The sequence below is a fragment of the Pipistrellus hanaki genome (assembly GCF_964339955.1).
Source record: "Pipistrellus hanaki genome assembly, chromosome: 14".
NCBI classification, from domain to species: Eukaryota; Metazoa; Chordata; class Mammalia; order Chiroptera; family Vespertilionidae; genus Pipistrellus; species Pipistrellus hanaki.
Window position 1 is genome coordinate 17,017,304 of NC_140516.1, and position 19,549 is coordinate 17,036,852.

Consider the following 19,549-nt stretch of genomic DNA (forward strand, 5'->3'; position numbering starts at 1 on the left):
AGTTTATGCCCTACCCTCCAAACCCCCTCCCAGCTGATACATACAACTCCAACCCTGTCTGTTCAATGGAGGCATGCCATTTCATTGAATCGTTACTCATCCCACAAATAAATACCAAGTGTCCATCGCGTAAACCAGACAGGCACCGTCCTAGCCTTTCATGGAAGGAAAAGACATCCCCACAAGGCAGGGGGGCAGGGAATTCAACAAGAAATACAACAGAGACACATTTGCTACACCGGGATGTGGGCTGCAGGAGGCTGAGACGCTGAGATAAAGCATGAGCACGGTAGCTGACAGGCCCTACTTCAGGCCTGACAGTCACAGGCGCCCGGGGCTGACATCGAAGGACAGGAAGGTTTGGGCCACGTGAAAAAGCACGCCGGGCAGAGGGAGCGCCCATGCAGACGCCTAGATGGACAGAACGCGGGCGGAACTGAAAGGAGACTGTGGCCTCCGTTGCACAACCCTAACATCCTGGTGCGCACAGCCTGACATCCTAAGTGTTCCTTCTGCAGGATGGACAGCTGGCATGGGGACCGCCTGGAGGAGAAGGATGTGCCTTTTAAGAACCCTAGTAGCTATTGCCACATCGCTTTTCCAAAAGGTTTTAGCATTTCACACAGAAAACGCAATTGCTTCAGAGGGCCGGTTTCCCAAGTGCCTCGTGGGAGAGGGAAGTTATCAATCTTTTTCATCTCGCCCCTGTGAGATCTCTCCCCGGCCCTGACGGGGAGTGGAGGAGATGGCAGGTCCTCCTCCTCAGGACACAGTGAGGTTCGCCTAAGGCTAAGGCCACCTGACCTGCTGAGCCCCGTGCCCACCGAGCACAGGGAAGGCTCAGCAAACGGGAGCAGGCTCTTCCCGTGGTTTTTGACCCCGTGCCAGGTGGCAGCTATCCGTTCCATCATTACAGGCTGACCAGGGGGGTTCCCCAAGGGAGGTGTTGAGTGCTCAGCCTCACAGGTGCTGCGTGGCTGCCCATGGGCCGGGTAACAGGGGGCAGGGGCGGAACACATTGGCTCGGCATGAGAGCACTCGCTGGGAATCAAGAGCTCAGATTCAAGTCAAACTTTCTTTTTTTTTTTAATTTTTATTTATTTTTTTTCTTTCATTTTTTTATATTAATGTATTATATGTGTACATATCTTACCAATCCCACACACACACACACACACACACACACACACACACACACTCCCATACATGCCCTCCCTCCCCAGAGTTTTGTGGGTGTTCCCAGTGTGTCCTGAGGGGGTGGGCGGGGAAGGCACCCAGCCAACTGGAACCATGAGGTAGCCAGTCTGGGGGGAGCAAGGAACGCGCAGGGGTCGGTATTGGATGGGGGTGTTCTGGGGGCCCCACGGGGTATCACGATGAGTTCATGGGGAGGCAGAGAAGTAGTACCTGAATCTGGCTTTTACATTCTAACAAGGTCGCCCATTGGCTATGCTTATATGCATGTATACAAGTCCTTCAGTAGATCTCTTATCTCCCTCATATCTCCCTACCCTCCCTGCTGTAATTTGACAGTGTTTCTTTTACTGTCTCTGTATCTATCCTTTTGTTCATCAGTTTATAATGTTCCTTATTATCCATAAATGAGTGAGATCATGTGGTGTTTTTCTTTCATTGACTGGCTTATTTCACTCAGCATGATGTTCTCCAATTCCATCCAGGTTGCTTCAAGTCAAACGTTCTGAGATGCGCTTTCCTCGTCTAGAACATGGGCTAATTCGTTCTCTCTCCGGGCAGCCGTTCTACAAACACTTCTGGGGCACCTTCTATGCGCGGGGCCTTGTTTTAGGAGCTGACAAACAGAACAAAAACTCCTGCCCCACACATGCTAGCTGGAGAAACAGAAGTAAACTACACAAATGAGTCACGTATGTCAGGAGGTGATGCGTGATAAGAAAGAAGAGGGTTGTGGAGACGAGGCACGAAATGCTAAGACTCCCAGGGAGGATTCTCATTTGAGTAAAGGCATGAAGAAAGTGGCCTGGCAAGCCGCATGGCTCCCTGGAGGAAAAGCATCCAGCCTGAGGGCACAGCCTGTGCAAAGGCCCTGGGGTGGGTGTTCCCAGTGTGTCCTGAGAGGGTGGGCGGGGAAGGCACCCAGCCAACTGGAACCATGAGGTAGCCAGTTTGAGTGGAGCAAGGAACGTGCAGGGGTCGGTATTGGATGGGGGTGTCCTGGGTGCCTCAGGGGGTGTCACCGTGAGTTCATGGGGAGGCAGAGAAGTACCTGGATCTGGCTTTTACGTTCTGACAAGGTCGCCCTGGGCCGCTGTGAAGAAGAGGCTGAGCGGGAACAGGGAGAACGCTGAACGACCTGCAGGTGCTGCGAGGCCTGGGGGCGGCGAAGACAAGGAAGAAGGGCTCGTCTGGATCATCCTCTGTGAAGCCGAAGCCCACAGGACGTGCTGTCCTGTCGTTTCCGAAGACCGAGAGACGCAGAGGAACCAGGGACGTCTTGGGTACTGGGCCTGAGCAGCTCACTGGAGGAATGAGGCTGCCACTAACGGAGACAGGACAGACTGAGCGGAAGTGTGAAGAGGACTGAACAGACAGACAGACGGCCACGGCCTCATCCTGGCTGCAATCGAGGAAGGAAGCAGCAGACCCTAGAGACCTCCAACAAACGAGGAACTGCTCCTGAGGCCCGGGGGGCCTGGGGAAGACACTACGGACACAGAAAGGGAAGAGTGGGCAGAAGGAAGTCAGCATGGCACACTGGACTTGCTGCAAGCTTTGCTGTCCACAGAGCCCAGGTCACGGTCCAGGCTGCTGCTCACAGGCCTGCATCACAGGTGGGGAAACTGAGTCCTACAGTGAGTACCATTTAGAAGCCGGAAAGGACCAGGATGAGCTAAAGGGGTGGGCGGGGAAGGCATCCAGCCAGTCCGTTTAGTTCCTGCAGCTCCCACCTGCCACCCCAAACAAGGGCCATGAGGCTGGGCCCAGTGTCCCCAACACCCAGGACGTCTGCAGCATCCCAAGAGGCGATGCAGGGCCCCGGGTTTTCCGGAGCCAAGAACATGACTCAGACTCCATGGATGTCAGCTTTGGCATCTGTGAGATCTTTTTTTAAATTGGGATTTAATTCACATATCATAAAATTACACTTTTAAAGTATACAACCCAGTGGTATTTTGTACATCCACAATGCTGTACGACCATCACCACTAATTCCAGAATATCAAACCAGAGAAAGTTAAACACAGAATTACCATATGGCCCAGCAATTCCGCTTCTAGGTATTTAACCCAAGAGGATGAAAAGCAGGTATCCAAGCAAACACGTGCACACCCAAGTTCACAGCAGTACCGGTCACAATCGCCACAGACAGAAACGATCCGAATGTCCACCAACTGACAAATGGATAAACAAAATTTGGTGTGTGCATACAATGGAAAATATATATATATATATATATATATATATATATATGTGTGTGTGTGTGTGTGTGTGTGTGTGTGTGTATATACACACACACACACACATTCACTCTTCAGCTATAAAAAGGAACAAAACACAGCTACACGCTACAATGTAGATGAACCTTGATAACATTATTCTAAGTGAAAGAAGCCAGATACAAAAGGTCACATATTGTGTAACTTCATTCATATGAAATGTCCAGAACAGTTAAATCCATGGAGACCAGAAGAGAGATTAGTGGTTACCAGAGCTGGGAAACAGAGTGGGGGTGAGGGTGGGGATGGGGGTGGGGGTGGGGGTGGGGGTCTGGAGTGACCACTTAATAGACACTGTTTCCTTCTGAGGGGATGAGAATGTTTTGGATGTTCAACATCACTAATCAAGGAAATGCACATCAAAACTACAAAGTGGTATTACCTCATGCCTGTCACGGCTGTTATTAAAAGAAGATAAGTGCTGGCAAGGATGTAGAGAAGCTGGAACAGTTGTACACTGTTGGCAAGAATGTAAAATGGTGCAGCCACTACGGAAAGTAGTTATGAAGGATCCTCAAAAATTTAAAGCAGAGCTGCCCTATGATCCAGCAATCATTCCGCTTCTGGGTACTCACCCCACTTTGAAATCAGGATCTCAAAGAGATATCAGTTACCCACACAGTAACAGAGATGGGCTTTCTCAGTTCACACAGATGGTCTCAATGGGAACATGGTCCCGACTGCTGAGAAGCTGGGCCTTTACATTAGTTACTGCTCACAATAGCCAAGAGATGGAGGCAACCGTAAGGTATGAATGTATGTATGTATATATACATGTGTTACATAGAGGTGTGTGTGTTTATGTATACACTCATATATGTATATATACGCAAATGTAGGTTCACAGTTGTATTATTTATTTGTACTACAACTGTAAGCCTACTTTTGGCCATCCCATGTATATATACACACACCACATTTTCTTTACACATACACACACACACACAAACACAGGAATATTATTCAGTCTTAAGAAAGAAGATTCTGCAGTATGGCACAGCACGAATGAACCTTAAGCACATTATTCTAAGTGAAATAAGCCACCAGTCACAGAACGACAAATACTGCAAGATTCCACGTATCTGAGGAACCTAAAGCAGTCAAATCCATAGACGCCAAGATGGAGTGGTGATTGGTTGCCAGGGGCGGGCGATGGGGAGTTCTAATACCAGACATAAAGTTCCAGTCCCGGATGGCACACTTTAAAAATGTGTTGGGGGGAGGGGGGGTGTCAACCAAAGGACTTATATGCATGCATATAAGCACAACCAATGAACACAAGACACTGGGGGAGAGGGAGGGGAATGAGGGCATGTGGCAGGGGGTAGGGGAGGCTGGGGAGGGCAATGGGGGGAAAAAAAGAGATATATGTACTACTATGTATAATTCTTTAAACAATAAAAAAAATTACATTTAAAAAATGTGTTAGGGCAGAAACCGGTTTGGCTCAGTGGTAGAGCGTCGGTCTGCAGACTGAAGGGTCCCAGGTTCGATACCGGTCAAGGGCATGTACCTTGGTTGCGGGCACATCCCCGGTAGGGGGTGTGCAAGAGGCAGCTGGTAGATGTTTCTCTCTCATCAACGTTTCTAGCTTCCTATCTCTCTCTCTTCTGTCAAAAATCAATAAAAATATATTTTTAAAAAATGTGTTAGGGAGGAAGATCTCAATAAAATAAAAAATTTTAAATGTTTGGGAATTAGGTAGAGGTGATGGTTGGTTGGTTGCCCAGGATTGTGAGTGGACTAATTACCACTAAATTGCACATTTTAATATATTATAGTTACCTTTTACGTTATGGGATCTCACCTCAATTTTAAGAAAAAAGTACCGAGAGCCGACCATGGGCCATTTGAATACCGCCCTGCCATGCAACTTGGGCTCCAGTCCTGTTTACAATCCAGTTCCTTCTCCTCAAGGCCAAATTACATCATCGGGCACAGCACAGACAAAGGTTGTGGTTCAAACAGAAGAGGGGGTGGGTGGGGAACGGAGCCGCCCAGAGCCCCCGCAGCCTGGACGTCCCAATACAAAGGCCCGGCCTCTTAGCAGTCGGGACCATGTTCCCATTGAGACCATCTGTATGAACTGAGAAAGCCCATCTGTGTCTGAGCCAAATTCCAGATTCCCACAAGAAGTGGGTTTAAGGTCGACTACTATAGTACATACAGATTCAATAACACCTCTATTCCACCCGCATCTTCAATCAAACAAGTCAGTTTTCCAGGTGCACTATGAACACAGACTCTTGGGCTCAAGTGTAGATAATCAGAATGACCCCAAACTGTCCAGCCAGCACAGCACTATTAACGCCACTCTGTCTAGCAGGCTCAGGTGCCAGGGACAGGGAGACAGAAGGAGCCTGGAGCTTTGCTCCCTGCTATCAACCCAACACTGGCAGTGGAATTGCTATTTACATCTTCCATTTGAAATGCGTTGGCTTTCTGGTTTTACTAGTATTTCATATATATTTTATAGTTATGTACATATAAGGCACTTTAGTTTTATTTTTGTGCACATTTAACTTATCCTATATAATAAAAGGCTAATATGCAAATAGACCAAACTGCAGAACGACCGGTCACTATGATGTGCACTGACCACCTGGGGGCAGACGCTCAATGCAGGAGCTTCCCCAGTGGTCAGTGTGCTCCCACAGGGGGAGCACCACTCAGCCAGAAGCTAGCGCAGCGATGGTGGCAGGAGCCTCTCCCGCCTCCATGGCAGCCCCGAGGGCTCCCAGACTACAAGAGGGTGCAGCCTGGGCTGAGGGACGGACACACACACACACACATACACACACACCCCGTGCACAAAATACATGCACCGAGCCTCTGGTATTCCAATAAGAAAAGTTAATAAGGCTTTTTTTTTTTTCTTTAAAAGGGAGTACACGTACACACACACACACACACACACACACACGCACACGAGCATCGTATCTGTGGGACCCAAGCAGTTTCCTAGAAGAGTCAGCCTCCCCAGGGGGCAGCCTCACCGCGGCAAGGGGTCTGTCCTCTGTGGGCTCAGCAGGTGGCTCTCTCCTTGGGCTACACCTTCCAGAGACACTTGGCAGAGACAGGAAGAGGAACCCCTGCTGCGAGGCAGGATGGAAGACACGTCCCCCAGGCACCAACTTGTCTGCCCCCACGACAGAATGGCCCCTTTTATTCCAATGCCTCCCTCCTCCTCCAGAAACCTGCTCCGAGTGACTGCCCCGGGAAGCTTTCATCCTGTCTCCCTGCGCCCCAGCTCAGAGCCGGGGGGAGGTGGACACCCCCGACTCCCAGCCCTCCGCTCAGAGGGAAGGTTCCGGGGACTGACTGATGGCTATGGGAAAAGGTGGGTCCTAGGGCCATGGGCCAATGTGATCCCACTCGTATCCCCTCATCAAAAACTACACAGTCACATAGCGGCACGGGAAAAAGACCGAGGGATCATCAGCAAGGGCTGACAGCGTTAACCTCTGGCGAAGAGAGAAGGAGGCGGGGGAGAGAGGCTTTTTACATTGTACTCTCCATGAAGCTACTACTTGAATATTTCGTAAAGATCATTGCTTTATATTATTTTGAGTTGAAAACATTTTCAGGAGCAGGGTGGGAGTCCGTCAACTGGAAACTTGGTAAGCAAGCTCCCTCCATCCACAGGAACACTGCTCAGCGGCGAAAAAGGAACTCGCTGCAAATCATGCAGCACAGCGAGCACATGTCAGCAATCATGTCGGGTCAAGAGGCCAGACATGCCCTACCTCGCTGGTCTGGCAGATAGAGCCTCAGCCTTCGGACTGAAGGGTCCCAGGTTCGGTTCCAGTCAAGGGCACATGCCAGGGTTGTGGGCTCAGTCCCTAGTGTAGGGCGTGCAAGAGGCAGACAATCAATGATTCCTCTCATCGTTGATGTTTCTATCTCTCTCTCCCCTTTCCCTTCCTCTCTGAAATCAATAAAAATAAAAAATAAAAATGAAAGAAAGAGGCCAGACATAAAAGACTACCTATTATATGAGTCCATTGTTGTGAAAATCCAGACAAAAACAAAGCCTCAGTGACAGAAAGGAGATAATTGGGCCTGAGACCAGGGGTGGGAGTGGTGACTGACCACAAGGAACCTTCCGGGTGATGGAAGTGTCCTCAGACCTGACTGAGGTGGTGGCTACATGCCCACCACATTCACCAACACTCACCCAGCTGGGTACTTAGAACGGGCAACCGTTATGGTGTATACACCTCAATAAAAGGTGTTAGTAAGGCCGAGGAGGGAATGGGGAGCAACTGCTTAATAGGTATGGGCTTTCCTTCAGAATGAGGAAGATGTTTTAGAAATTGATAGAGCGACAGCACATAGCATTGTAAAAGGTACTCGATGCCACTGGATTGTACACTGGAAAGTGGTTACTTTCACAGCACGTGAACGTCACCTCAATTTAAAACATTTTAAAGGTAAACAAGTGAAAACGTATTACACCCATTTTGCAGATGAGAACATTGGGCTCAAAGGAAGCAGTCCACCACCAGCCCGGGGCTTAGCTACCTGCGCCTCAGCCTGGTTTAGCGCTCAGCAGAGACCTGCCCGGAACCTCCCCCAAGCGCTCTGCTACCCGGGGCCCATCCCCAGGAGCATTCCCCACAGGCCCTTCTCTGGGGCATTCCCACGGGTCTCGGAGGAGCCAGCAGAGCAGCACCTGCAGGAGGCTCCACATTCGTGAGTTCCAACAACCGACGCTGCTGCATGAGGGCAGGGAGAGGACACACCCTGAGAGGTGGTCAAACTAAGGCTAAAGCACCGCAGGGCAAGGACATGTGTGTGTGTGTGTGTGTGTGTGTGTGTGTGTGTGTGTAGGCCGGATCAGATCCAGGCGGAGGGAGGTCTTCTACGCCCTGCCAACAGGGCCCTGGGGTGCTAACGGAGCTGCTTCCAGAGAGCGAAGAGGGGCCCCAGGAGGAAGGCCTTAGTAACCCTCGGGCAGCAGTGGAAGGGGACACACCCACCAGCCCCTCTGTGACCAGCAGGAGAGGGGTTAACTCTTCCATGGGGTCTACAATTCCAGGAAGAGGAAAAGGGGAGGAGAAACTCCCTCTGCTTTCTAAACAGAATCTTCCAAACCACCTGCAGAGAGGCAGGCCCTGGGCTCAGGGCTGCGGAGGCTGGCATGGTCCGAGGTCATCTGAGGGCACTCACCTCTCTCCCCTCGCGTTGGCCCGGCCTCACGGGCTTCTGATGGGCGAGGGCAGGAAGCCCAGCAGTGGCCCACAGCCCTCCCAGCACCACACCCTCCCTGCTCCCGGAATTTCCGAAAGCCCCAGCTCCCGGGGAACCCGCAGGGTCATCGGCGACACACCCAATTCCCAGATGCTCCCCGCTGCCTGCCATGCGCATGGAAGTAACCCCAGATGACCGTGTCTCTCTCATGGAGTACCCCACACCAAACAGGGGTAGCCTCTCGTGGCTATAATGGTACAGGCAAACAGTTTCTGAAGTCCAGAGATCCCACTATTAGACATACACTCCTTAGGAAAGGCTAAGAAGTTTTCAAAGGCTTCAGGTTATTGAAAGGAAGGGGAGGGGGATTCATTAACCCGTGGGTGTTTGGACTAAGAGCAAAAATAGACATGTTGATCTTGGGGCAGGAGCAGTCTGAAGCCCCAGCTCAACAATGAGGGGCCCCAGGGAGGGCTGACAGCATTTATAAGAAGTTAGGGGAGCCGAAACCGGTTTGGCTCAGTGGATAGAGCATCGGCCTGCGGACTAAAAAGTCCCAGGTTCGATTCCGGTCAAGGGCATGTACATTGGTTGCGGGCACATCCCTGATGGGAAGTGTGCAGGAGGCAGCTGGTCGATGTTTCTCTCTCATCGATGTTTCTAACTACCTCTCCCTTCCTCTCTGTGAAAAATCAATAAAATATTAGAAAAAGAAAAGAAATACAGACTACAGGTTTTATTTTTTATTTTTTAAGAAGAAGTGAGAGGAGTCTCTGGAGAAGGGGAAACAGAGGCTGTGATTCCTACAAGGAAAGGGAGATGAATTCTGATGGACCTCCAGCCCGTGTCCTCACAGGGAGACTAGGACTGCCTCAGAGCCCAGCGTGGGAGGGACAGAGGCCCCAGCCTGCAGGGTCTTTCCTCACAGGACCGGGTGCAGGGGTGGAACCCTCCCCAGAGCCACGGACCTGTCCACGGCCCCTGTACACACCAAGCTCGTCACACCTTCGCAGGGGCTGCTCTTCCTGCTTAGGGAGCCTTCCCTCACACCTGCAAACTTCCGGCCATCCTCAAAGCCCCTGAATCGTCCCCCTGCCCCAACGCAAGCCATTCCCTGCCTCCAGCTCCACGCAGAGCCAGCCCAGACCCCGTGAAGGTACCCGGCGGGTACAGCAGCACGTACATACGTGCCTCTCTTCCCGGGCAGAGGCTCTCCCTCCCCTACACTCACACTGAACCCCCAGCCAGAAACCCAAATCCAGAGGCCTCCCGGTGCCTTCCCACCATGAGGCACCGAGCAAGCACCCCGGCCTCGCTGGCCTCACAGCCCTCTCCCTCCGCTGAGCGATACCAGAAGCACCGAACATTTACGGAGCGTTTGCTACGAGCCACATGCCACCACCGCGCTCTACCTCCTTTCATCCTTCAGACCTTTATAACAGTTATTTTTTTAAATATATTTTATTGATTTTTCACAGAGAGGAAGGGAGAGGGATAGAGAGCTAGAAACATCAACGAGAGAGAAACATCGACCAGTTGCCTCCTGCACACCCTCCACCGGGGATGTGCCCACAACCAAGGTACATGCCCTTGACCGGAATCGAACCCGGGACCCCTCAACCCGCAGACCGATGCTCTATCCACTGAGCCAAACCGGTTTTGGCTTCATAACAGTTATTATCATTAATCCTGTTACACTAGAGAATCAGGCACAGAGAGGCTAAGTGAGTTGCCCAGGGGCACACAGCTGGTGAAGGAAAGAGCAGAAACCTGGTGTGGTTCCAGACCCACTGGGGAGGCAGCAAGATGCTCAGCGGGGGCAGGTGTCAGGACACGTTCTGAGTGGAAGAGGAGCCTTCTCTCCTCCGGTTCCAGCCAGAGACCTGGGGAGAGCGGCAGGGCCACCCCCCTTCCTCCCTCCCACCCACCCGAGCCTGCGGCTGCCAGGCCCATCCCCACTCTGAGTGCCAGTTACAGGAAACATAAAAGGCCCATCTGCAAGTTCCTTGGCCCCGGACCAGGGAGGTGCGCGGCTGCCCGCCGGGAGGCAGAGCCATGATTTGGGGCTATTCTTAGCAAACCACTGGCTCCCCTCCCAGAGGCCCAGGAGGCAGCAGGCCCTGTCTGCCATTTCCCGGCCCCGTGTGGAGGTCCCGCAGAGCTGAGGCGTGGCTAGAGGGCAGGGGTGAGGACAAAGCCCTCCAGCTTTCAAACGAGTGGTGCCTGCCGGCCCGTCCTTCCCAGGGCCAGGCACCTGGCTGCCGGAGCAGCTCTGCAGGCCCGGCCCAGGCTCCCTCACCATAGAAGCTCCACCGGCCGAGGCTCACTCGGTGCCAGACCCTGGGCCACATGCGTCCCACAGACTGTCTGCCATTTAACCCTCACAACACCCCCAAGGGCTGGGGTCACTGGCCCCATCTTTGAGATGAGGAGTTTCATTTTAAGTGAGTTGTTTGAGACATTAAGTAGCTTGCCCAGGGTCATCCAGCAAGTTCCTGTCAAGCTGCATCTAGACTCTGGGCTGGCTCCCAGTCTCCAGGGTGGGCAGAGAGAGGTGCCTGTAGCCGGAAGGTAGAAGGCCCCCCTTCCCTGCCCAAGCCCAGGGAGGGGCAGTCCGCATGGGAGAACAATGGTTTCATCAAGGACCCCACAGCATGGCTGCACTCTCTCCCTACCAGCCGTGGTCCCTTCCATGCCAGACACCCTCAGAGGGAGAGTCCCCAGCCAGATCCCGACCCCGACCCAGGACACGGCCTCTCTTCTGGAGACTCGGGAAAGATGAGACTCAAAGGTCCAGGGAGGCCCTGCTTGTGCTTAAGGTATGCAATGCACCCTCTTACTAGGGCGTGAGGAGGTCAAAGGATTCTCGGAGCTAAACAGAGAATACAGAGTCCTCTGGGATCTTTAAGCCCGAAGGGAGGGCTAGAAATGAAGCCACCCCACAAAGCACCCGCACCATTACCCCAAGCAGGACCAGCTCCCAGCACTGCTGCCACATGGGGTCACGGGATAACTGAGCGGAACCCACCTCAGGCTGCGTCTCAGTGGCCCCTCTGTGGTGTCCTGGCCTCTGCTGTCAGGTGACTCAGCAGGTACAGGTGTCTGTCTCCCCGGGGAGCCCACAGCCACCTCCGTGTCTCCCCAGCGGGGTACTCAAGCCGCTTCTATGTGGCTTCACCTATGTCTTGTGCCCATGAATGTCAGCTCACATCCATGTTAGTAGCCCAGATGCCTGCACACTTACACATCTGCCTCCCATGGAGGAGGGGGGGTGTGTGCAAATCCCCATGAAGGAGCAGATCTGTTTATGCAGCATCTGTGGCCCATGTTTCTGTGTTCACACAGTCTGCCCCTGTACACATCTTGCCCACCTCCGCTGTTCCTGTCTGTCTTCACGTCTCTATCCAGTGTCTGTCTGCCCACGCACGACACACGAGTACACATACATCTCTGCTCACACAGCTTTCCCCTCCTGTGCCCGGGCGACCCTGCGTGTGCCACCTGTTCGGAGTGGGTGGGCACGTTCACCCAGTGCTCACAGTGCCGGCCAAGGCTGCGTGCGGGGTGAGCTCAGCAGCGCCCACTCCTACAGCAGCGCCCAAGGCTGCGGGCACAAGCACACTGCCACCTCCGCAAAGCCTTCCAGAAAAGCAGAAACGTGCCAGGACGCTGGGGGAGGGCAGAGCCCCAGACACAGCAGAACCTCAGACGTGAGGTCAGCGCCGCCCCGGGTGCCTCCCACCTCAAGCCAGCCCTGCCCGACCCACCCGCCTCCAACCCCCCAACCCAGCACCCGTGGCCGTGGACGGAGAGTGGCTGTCTGCACTCACAGGAAACCGTGTCTGGCCCGGGGCCTCCTCCAGCCGCCCAGCCTCATCCCCAGCCCCCAGCAATAGAGGCTCTGAAGAAAGGAAGTGAGGATTTCCTCCCGGCTCGCCTCTGAACCGCCAAAAAGGCTGGATCTACACCCCAAACCTCAAAGGTCCCAGGGCAGCTGGGAGAGCCCGGTGCTCAGCCTGACCCCAGAAGTCCAAAGAGTTTCTTCAGAAATCCACCAGCAGGAAGAAAAAACAAACACTTGGGAGGGGGGTGGAGGAGCATCTGTGTGTGAAGGAGAATTCCCGAGCGCCCCTGCTGCCCCCTGTCCCTGGGGTGGTGAGAGGGCCTCATTACCAGCAGGTACGTAGGAAGGATGGGTGTGGAGCCAGAAGGGTTTAAGCATGCTTCCATGATGGCAAGAGAACTGGATCCCAGGCCCCTTCCCTCCCCACCTAAAGCAGCCTATGTCACTCATTTAGCAATGGATCGAGTGTAGCCTCTTGGCATTCACACTATTATTACTGTAAGTCCAAGACTGGCATGGAAGCCCCATATCAGCACACGGTGGTTTCTGTCTCACTTTCCCCCATGGGGCTGAGCCAGCAGAGGACACGGCCCTCCCACTCCTCCCACACTGCGTCCTCCCAGGCAGAATGAGTCCTCCCAGGCAGAATGAGTCCTCCCAGGCAGAGCGGTCCTCCCAGGCAGAGCGGTCCTCCCAGGCAGAGCGGTCCTCCCAGGCAGAGCGGTCCTCCCAGGCAGAGCCTGGTGCTGGTGCCAGGCGTGTAAGAGGCGCCGGGTCAGGTTGCTCTGCATAAAAGCCAGGGGCTCGCCCTCGGCCGCTGCCTGGGAAGGTAAAGACCCCCAGAAGCCTGAGGGAAGCAGGAAGCTCCCTCCCACCTCTGACTCCCGGTGAGGCAGACCGTGTCCCAGCCATCCGGGCCACCTTACACGAGGCAACAAGTCTCCCCCACGCCATCCTCTGCTGCCCCGCAGGTCGCTGCCTCTCCGGGAAAAGCCTCCGAGGAGGAGAGGGTGGCTCTCCTGGGAGACCCAGGCTGGCAGAAGGCGAGGGCCAGGGTGGCTCAGAGTCAAAGCATGTGCCCCCTGGTACCGCTGGGCTCTCCCCCTTCCCCAGGCCTCAAGTCCTCAGCAGATGAGCCCCGGGGACCCCAAGTGTGGACCATGAGACAGCTTCCCTCCCCGCCACTCCGCTCCGCGGGAAGCCGGCTCAGGGGCCGCCCCAGCTCCTGGTGAGGGTGGAGGTGTTGCTGGACCACGTCTAACGGGAGCGAGGACAACCTCGGGGAGAGCATGGCCCCGAGCGGACAAACCACCCGGTCTCTACTCACAGTTTGGTACGCGCTCCCCTCCCAGGCTGCAGTCCCGGGCGAGTTGGGGTGGGGGCCCATCTCCGCTCCTCTCCCCCTCTCCCTCCTCTCCTCTCCCGGGGCCCAGCGAAGCCGAGCGCCGAGCTCCGAGCTCCCGGGGAGGGGGGGGGGGTGCGGGGGTGAAGAGGGGGTGGTCGGAGCAGCCCGGGGGCGCGCACGGGGAAAGGAGGTCCCGGATCCGCCCTCGCCCGCGCGGTACCTGCCAGCCTGCGGTGGGCGCGCGGCGCCGGGACTGCGGGCGCCGAGTCGGGCAGCGGCGGGGCGAGCCCGGCGCGGGCTCCGGCTCGCTCCTCCCAACTTCCCCGGCCCATCCGTGGGCCGCGGCGGCTCCGGAGGCGGGCGGGCCGGGCGCGGCGAGCGGAGGGAGGTCCCCGGAGCTGGAGCCCGCGCTCGCCGCGGAGGGAGCAGCGCGCGACCCAACCCCGGCGCCTCCCCGCCGGGTCCCCGGCCCCGCGCGCCACCGCGCAGAGGGGCGGCCGGACCGGGCCGCCAATCACCGCTCCCGCCGCCCCCCGACCGGCCCGAGCCCCGGCCCCGGCCCCGGCCCCGGCCGACGAGCGGGCGGGGGGCTCGCATTTAAAGACACACTCACCCGGGCCACCACGTCCGGATCGGCGTCCAGAGCGCGGCTCCCGGCCGGGAGGGGGCGGCTGGCCCCACCTTCCCGGCCCCGCTTCCTCCTTCCGCCCTCCCACCCGGCTCGGGGGGGAAAGTTTGGGGCGGGGGAGACCGCCTGGGAAGCCAGTTCCTCTTCCCCTGGCCATTAATTCGGTTCGTTCTGGAAGGTACCCAAACCGACATCCAGCCTCCGGGCTGGAGGGAGAAGCCAGTGCTGCGGCCGCCACACCCCCTCCCGGAGGCCGGCTCCCCGGCCGGGCTCCCCTCGCCCCTCTCAGCCTGTCCAGGCCTGGAGGGCGCTGGGTGCTGCTGTGCAACCCGATCGCGGCGGGTGCCCCCTCTGGGCCTCCGCCATCCACGGAGCAGAATGTCCGCTCCACAGCGGGTTCCTCCCCAGCCCTGAAACCCAGTGAAATGCACCCCTCAGCACCCGGGGGCGCAAAGGGGAGATCTGGCAAGAAACTTGGAAGGGAAGGGGGTCCGATCCCTCACCGCCCCCCAGGGGAACTTGGCCCGCCTTCCCCGCCGCGGGATGGTCCCTGCGCCGCGCCCCAGCCAGGCCCGCCCCGGGCCCAGCCGCCGCCGCGCCCGCCCCCCGCGCGCTCCCGTGGGCATCCACGTGCGCTCACTCTCCGCCGCGGCTTCCTCTCCGGAGTCCGGCTTTGTTGTGGTCGGTGAGTCACTTCCTCCTTCCGCTCCGTGCCCGGGAAAGCCTTATTCCTCACCTGTCACTACCTGCCTCGCCCCCAGTCTGGACCAGAGCGGGATGGGATGGAGCCCAGGGTCCCCACAGTGAAGGCAGCCCAGGCCTCGCCTCCGCCCAAAGGCGGGCCGGAAAGCGCCGGGCTGGGAGAGGGGCGCTCAGGCCCCGCCGGCCCCCTGAGCCCCAAGAATAAGTAGACGAGAGAAGTGGCTGTCATTTGTGGTGCTGCCAGGTCCCCAGCACCTGGGTCTCACGTGCCCCCAGGCTGATTTCACAAGGTAAGTGCCTTTCCTGCCCCTGTCCTAGTGGGTGAGGAAACGGACCAGGGAGACTTGCCTTGGGCTCCAGGCCTCTTCCCTCCCTAAGGTGTGTGGGAGGAGAACAGGGAACGCCCAGGAGCGTGGGAAGCTGACCTGACCTTCAAATCTAGGCTCAATCTGGCTCATGGTTTACCGGCCCTGTGGTCTAGAAAACGTGACATAAGCTCTTTGATCTCCAAGTTCCTCATCCGAAAGATGGCTTGTCCTCCCTCAAAGAGAGGCTGAGGAGCCAGGGAGCGGGGCGATGCCCTGGCCTACTGTATGTCACATTGCAGGCTCCATCCTTGGACACCGTTTCCTCCCTTCTTCCTCAGGCCACACCCCCATAACCCACCCCTCCTGCCATCTGACACAAACACACACACACCCGGCTGATGACCCGCTGTCATGAGGATGCTGTGTTCTGCATAGCTCAGCCAGGACTGAGATAGGACTGCTCACACGCACTAGCATGTGCATGCACACATACTCATGTACACATATACCTACACATACATATACATACACACACTCACAGCTCCCCCTGCCCCACTGGCCAGCAGATGCTGGAGTACATGGCTGTCTGTCTCTCTCTAGACTGAGCTCCTGGAGGACAGAACTCCGTCTCTGGTCCCCATAACAGTGCCTAGCACACCATCATTCACTCCTTCGTATCCACCAGGCAGCAGCAGGTGTTCTTGTTGACTCAAGCAGAAAAGCCCGGGCAGAGATGTCCCAGGAGAGCCAACAATCACAGCCCTTCTGGCTCCACAGACAGCCTTCGGGCTCAGCTGGTAGGCCCCAGAAGTAGAGGGCTGGGCCACGGTGAAGCAAAGAAATCTACTCCGTGCCTGTGTGCAGAACCTGAGGCAATAAGCCGGACTCCAGCAGCAGTTCATGAGCCATGCTCTCCACTAGCGTGTGCTCCCATGATGTATCAAGCTCCCTCCCTCCCTCTCTCCTTTCCCTCCACCTTGTTTTTAGTAAAACTTTTTTTTAATCGGGAGGAGGAGGAGGAAGGAAGGGAGGGAGGGAGGAAGAACGGAAGGGAGGGAAGAATGAAGGGAGGAAAGGGAGAAATGGAGGACTGAGGTCTTAGAGGTGTCTCAGAGACAAACACAGACTGCATCCAGACCACAGTGTCCAGCCTCATCAGCTCACCCCAGTCCGGAGGTTCTGCCAGGTCCCGTGTCCCTGGCTGCCTGCTGGCTATGGGGCTGGGGTGCTCCCAACAACAAGAAAGCCTTCAGGACCCGATTTGTTTCACCATGGCCTGAGAGCGGGGGTCATATTGAGTGAGAGAAGAGAAAAGGGACACAGAGCAGCCCTAAGTGTAGCCAGGAGAAGGCGCTCTCCCCAGCCCCAGGCAGAGGGAGGAACAGCGTGGCCAAGTGTCTCTGCCCAAACTGTCACAGAAGCTCCCTGAGGCCCGGAAGCTCGGAGCAGAAGCCCAGAAGTCCCCGAGAAAGGAGCCATGGTCCCAGAACAGGACCTCCATCCACTCAGCCAGCACCCTACCAGCTTACCCACCACCCACTTCCCACACGCACAAGCACCCAAGATACCACCTTATTGTCTAAAGCACATGTGTCAAACACAAGGCCCGCGGGCCAAATCCGGCCGGCCAGGCCTTGCAATGTGGCCCGCACCGCGCTGTCATCACTGCACTCCGCTGTCAGTTTATGACATTGTCAGTTTATGACTGTTCAGTAAACCATTCGGCCCGAGATTTAGGCTGGATTTTAGATTTTGGCCCCTTCTCTGATTGAGTTCGACACCCCTAGTCTAAAGAGTGCCAGGGTCCTGTGTATAAAAGGGTGCTTGCATTGCTCGTGTGTGAACTCATGTTTGCAAGATGTGAATAAGAGAGTGCATGTTTGTGCAAGTGTCCCATGGATGTGAGTGTGGATGTACCAATGAGCATGTGTGTATATGTGATGGTGTGCCTCACACACACAAACCAGCCTGCTTCAGTCCAAAGCCAGGCCGCTGTGCAAAGGGGAGTTAATAACCCTGTTACTCATGCTTCCAGAAGAATCGCTGTGGCCGCCACAGCCCCCTCTGCCCAAGCAGACAAGGTGCTGGTGCTCCTGGGAGAGAGAAAATAAGCTGTAGGGAGCCCCCAGTTCCCTCGTGGCAGTGCTCAAGCTAAGAATTACTTCCTGACAGACACGCATGACTTGCTGGAAGGCAGAGGAGCTGGGTTCAACCCAGCAAAGATGAGACTTGACAGAAGATGAGAAACAGACCCTACTGCTCTCTCCCGCCCCTTGTTCCCCACCAAGCCCGCCCCAGCTGGGGACACTAGGTCCGAGGAATGGACAGTGTCAGGTCAGGGAGCCAGCCTGGCCTTGCTGCCCGAAGCCACGGCATTGTGGAGAACTGGGGCCCACGTAGGCCCTCCAGGGTGGGCGTCTTGGATCCTGCAGGCTGCCCCTGAGGCAGATGGTCTCTGAGCCTCAGGTGGGCAAGCCTGCTGCCCAAGTCCCCGCACAGAGCCATGTCCATCTGCCCTGGCTGCCTCGGGTCCTGCTGTGGCTGCCCTTCCAGGGGTCCTTCCAGGCCCGCTGCCCAGTCCCCAGGACCCAGCACCCCTCGGTGTGCAGTCAGCTGCTTAAAGATATGGGCTTGGAGGAGAGCAGAGTTGCCCTTGATCTAGCCTCAGCAACTTAACCACTATGTGACCCCCCACCCGAAAAGCATGACATTTCTCCAAGTCTCATTATCTTCTTGAAGAAATGTCATGCTTTTGGGGTAGGGGGTCACATGGTGGTTAAGTTGCTGAGGTCCTGCCTCCTGGGAAGGTCTGGAGGATTAAAGGGGCCTTGGCACTCAGCTGGCACGGCAGCTCTTGTTGTTACTATTGTTGCCACCTGAGCTCACACTCGGACCCAGCCCTCAACCTCCCAGGGCAGAGGGGTTCTTTGAGGTGAATTCAGGTTCCAGCTCCTCCAGGTAGTTTTCCTGACTCACAGGATCGGTCTGCGCTTGGTCTCCTTCCCCCGTGGCCTCTGTGCAGGGGCCTTGGACCTGCCCGGCACAGAATGTCTGTTCCGTAATTGGCATTATCATTAAAAACAAGATGATTCCTTTTATTGGTTGTGCCCTCAGGCCCAAGGATGACATCTGCCACCTCCCAAAGTCACACGTTGCTTTCAAACATGTTTGAACAAGAGTCAAAGTCAACAATACATTTTACATTGGACCATCAGGTCCACAGAGAAATAAATATGTGTGTGTTTTACACACACACACACACACACACACACACACGCTTAGCCTTACTGTGTGTGATGCATCCTGATTCTGTCCTATTTCTTTTTGTTTTTGCAGATTGTGTTGCACAAAACTGATTTCACCTATGACCTGCAGTTTGAAAATGCTCCATGATGAGATTCCGGAGAGCAGGGGGACCACCCCTCCCATCCCCAGCACCTCTCAGTCCCTGACTCAGGAGTGCCCAGGAGATGTGGGAGGTGGGTGGTTCTGTTTCCAGAATAGCCCTCAAGTTCCAAAGGGAGAGTGCTCCATCAGAAGGGGGGACAAAAGGGAGAAGGGCTGGCATGGCTCAGTGGCTGAGCATCAACCTATGGACCAGGAGGTCACAGTTCAATTGCCGGTCGGGACACATACCTGGGTTGCAGACTCCATTCCCAGTGAGTTGTGCAGGAAGCAGCAAATCAATGATTTTCATCATTGATGTATCTATCTCTCTCTCCCTCTTCCTTCCTCTCTGGAATCAATAAAAATAAAAAAGATTTTTTTTTTTTTTAAGGGAGAAGGAATTCTGACTCATTGTTCATTCAACACATAGTTCATTCATTCATCGGTCAGTCAGTCAACAAACATTAACAGAGCCCCTTCCATATTCCAGGACAGGACACTGTCTTCCGTTCCCACAGGGCTGTCAGGGAAAGAGGGAGTGCCCCTGTTTCAGGGGGAGCTGCTTAAGTGTCCGAGTTCCAAGGGACATTCTTTAAGCACCTACTATGTGCCTGACCCTGGGCTCAGGGCCGAGATGAGCAAGAACCCACCTGCCTAGGTGCTCAC

General features: G+C 55.5%; 1 protein-coding gene across 9 annotated transcripts in view; it reads right to left on the reverse strand.

Moving 5' to 3' along the window:
* PALD1 (phosphatase domain containing paladin 1) overlaps positions 1-15,237 on the reverse strand; it is a 68,126-nt gene extending 52,889 nt beyond the window's left edge. For 2 of the 9 annotated variants that reach the window (XM_084903689.1, XM_084903691.1), the window contains exon 1: positions 14,079-14,419. The gene's annotated coding sequence lies outside the window, so the exon portion shown is untranslated. Of the gene's footprint in view, positions 1-2,245; positions 2,483-7,222; positions 7,245-13,840; positions 13,922-14,078; positions 14,420-14,471; positions 15,048-15,126 lie in introns of those variants that run through there. The other 7 variants (XM_084903690.1, XM_084903696.1, XM_084903692.1 and 4 more) reach the window with 7 other exon arrangements.
* Between the last annotated feature and the right edge of the window lie 4,312 nt (positions 15,238-19,549).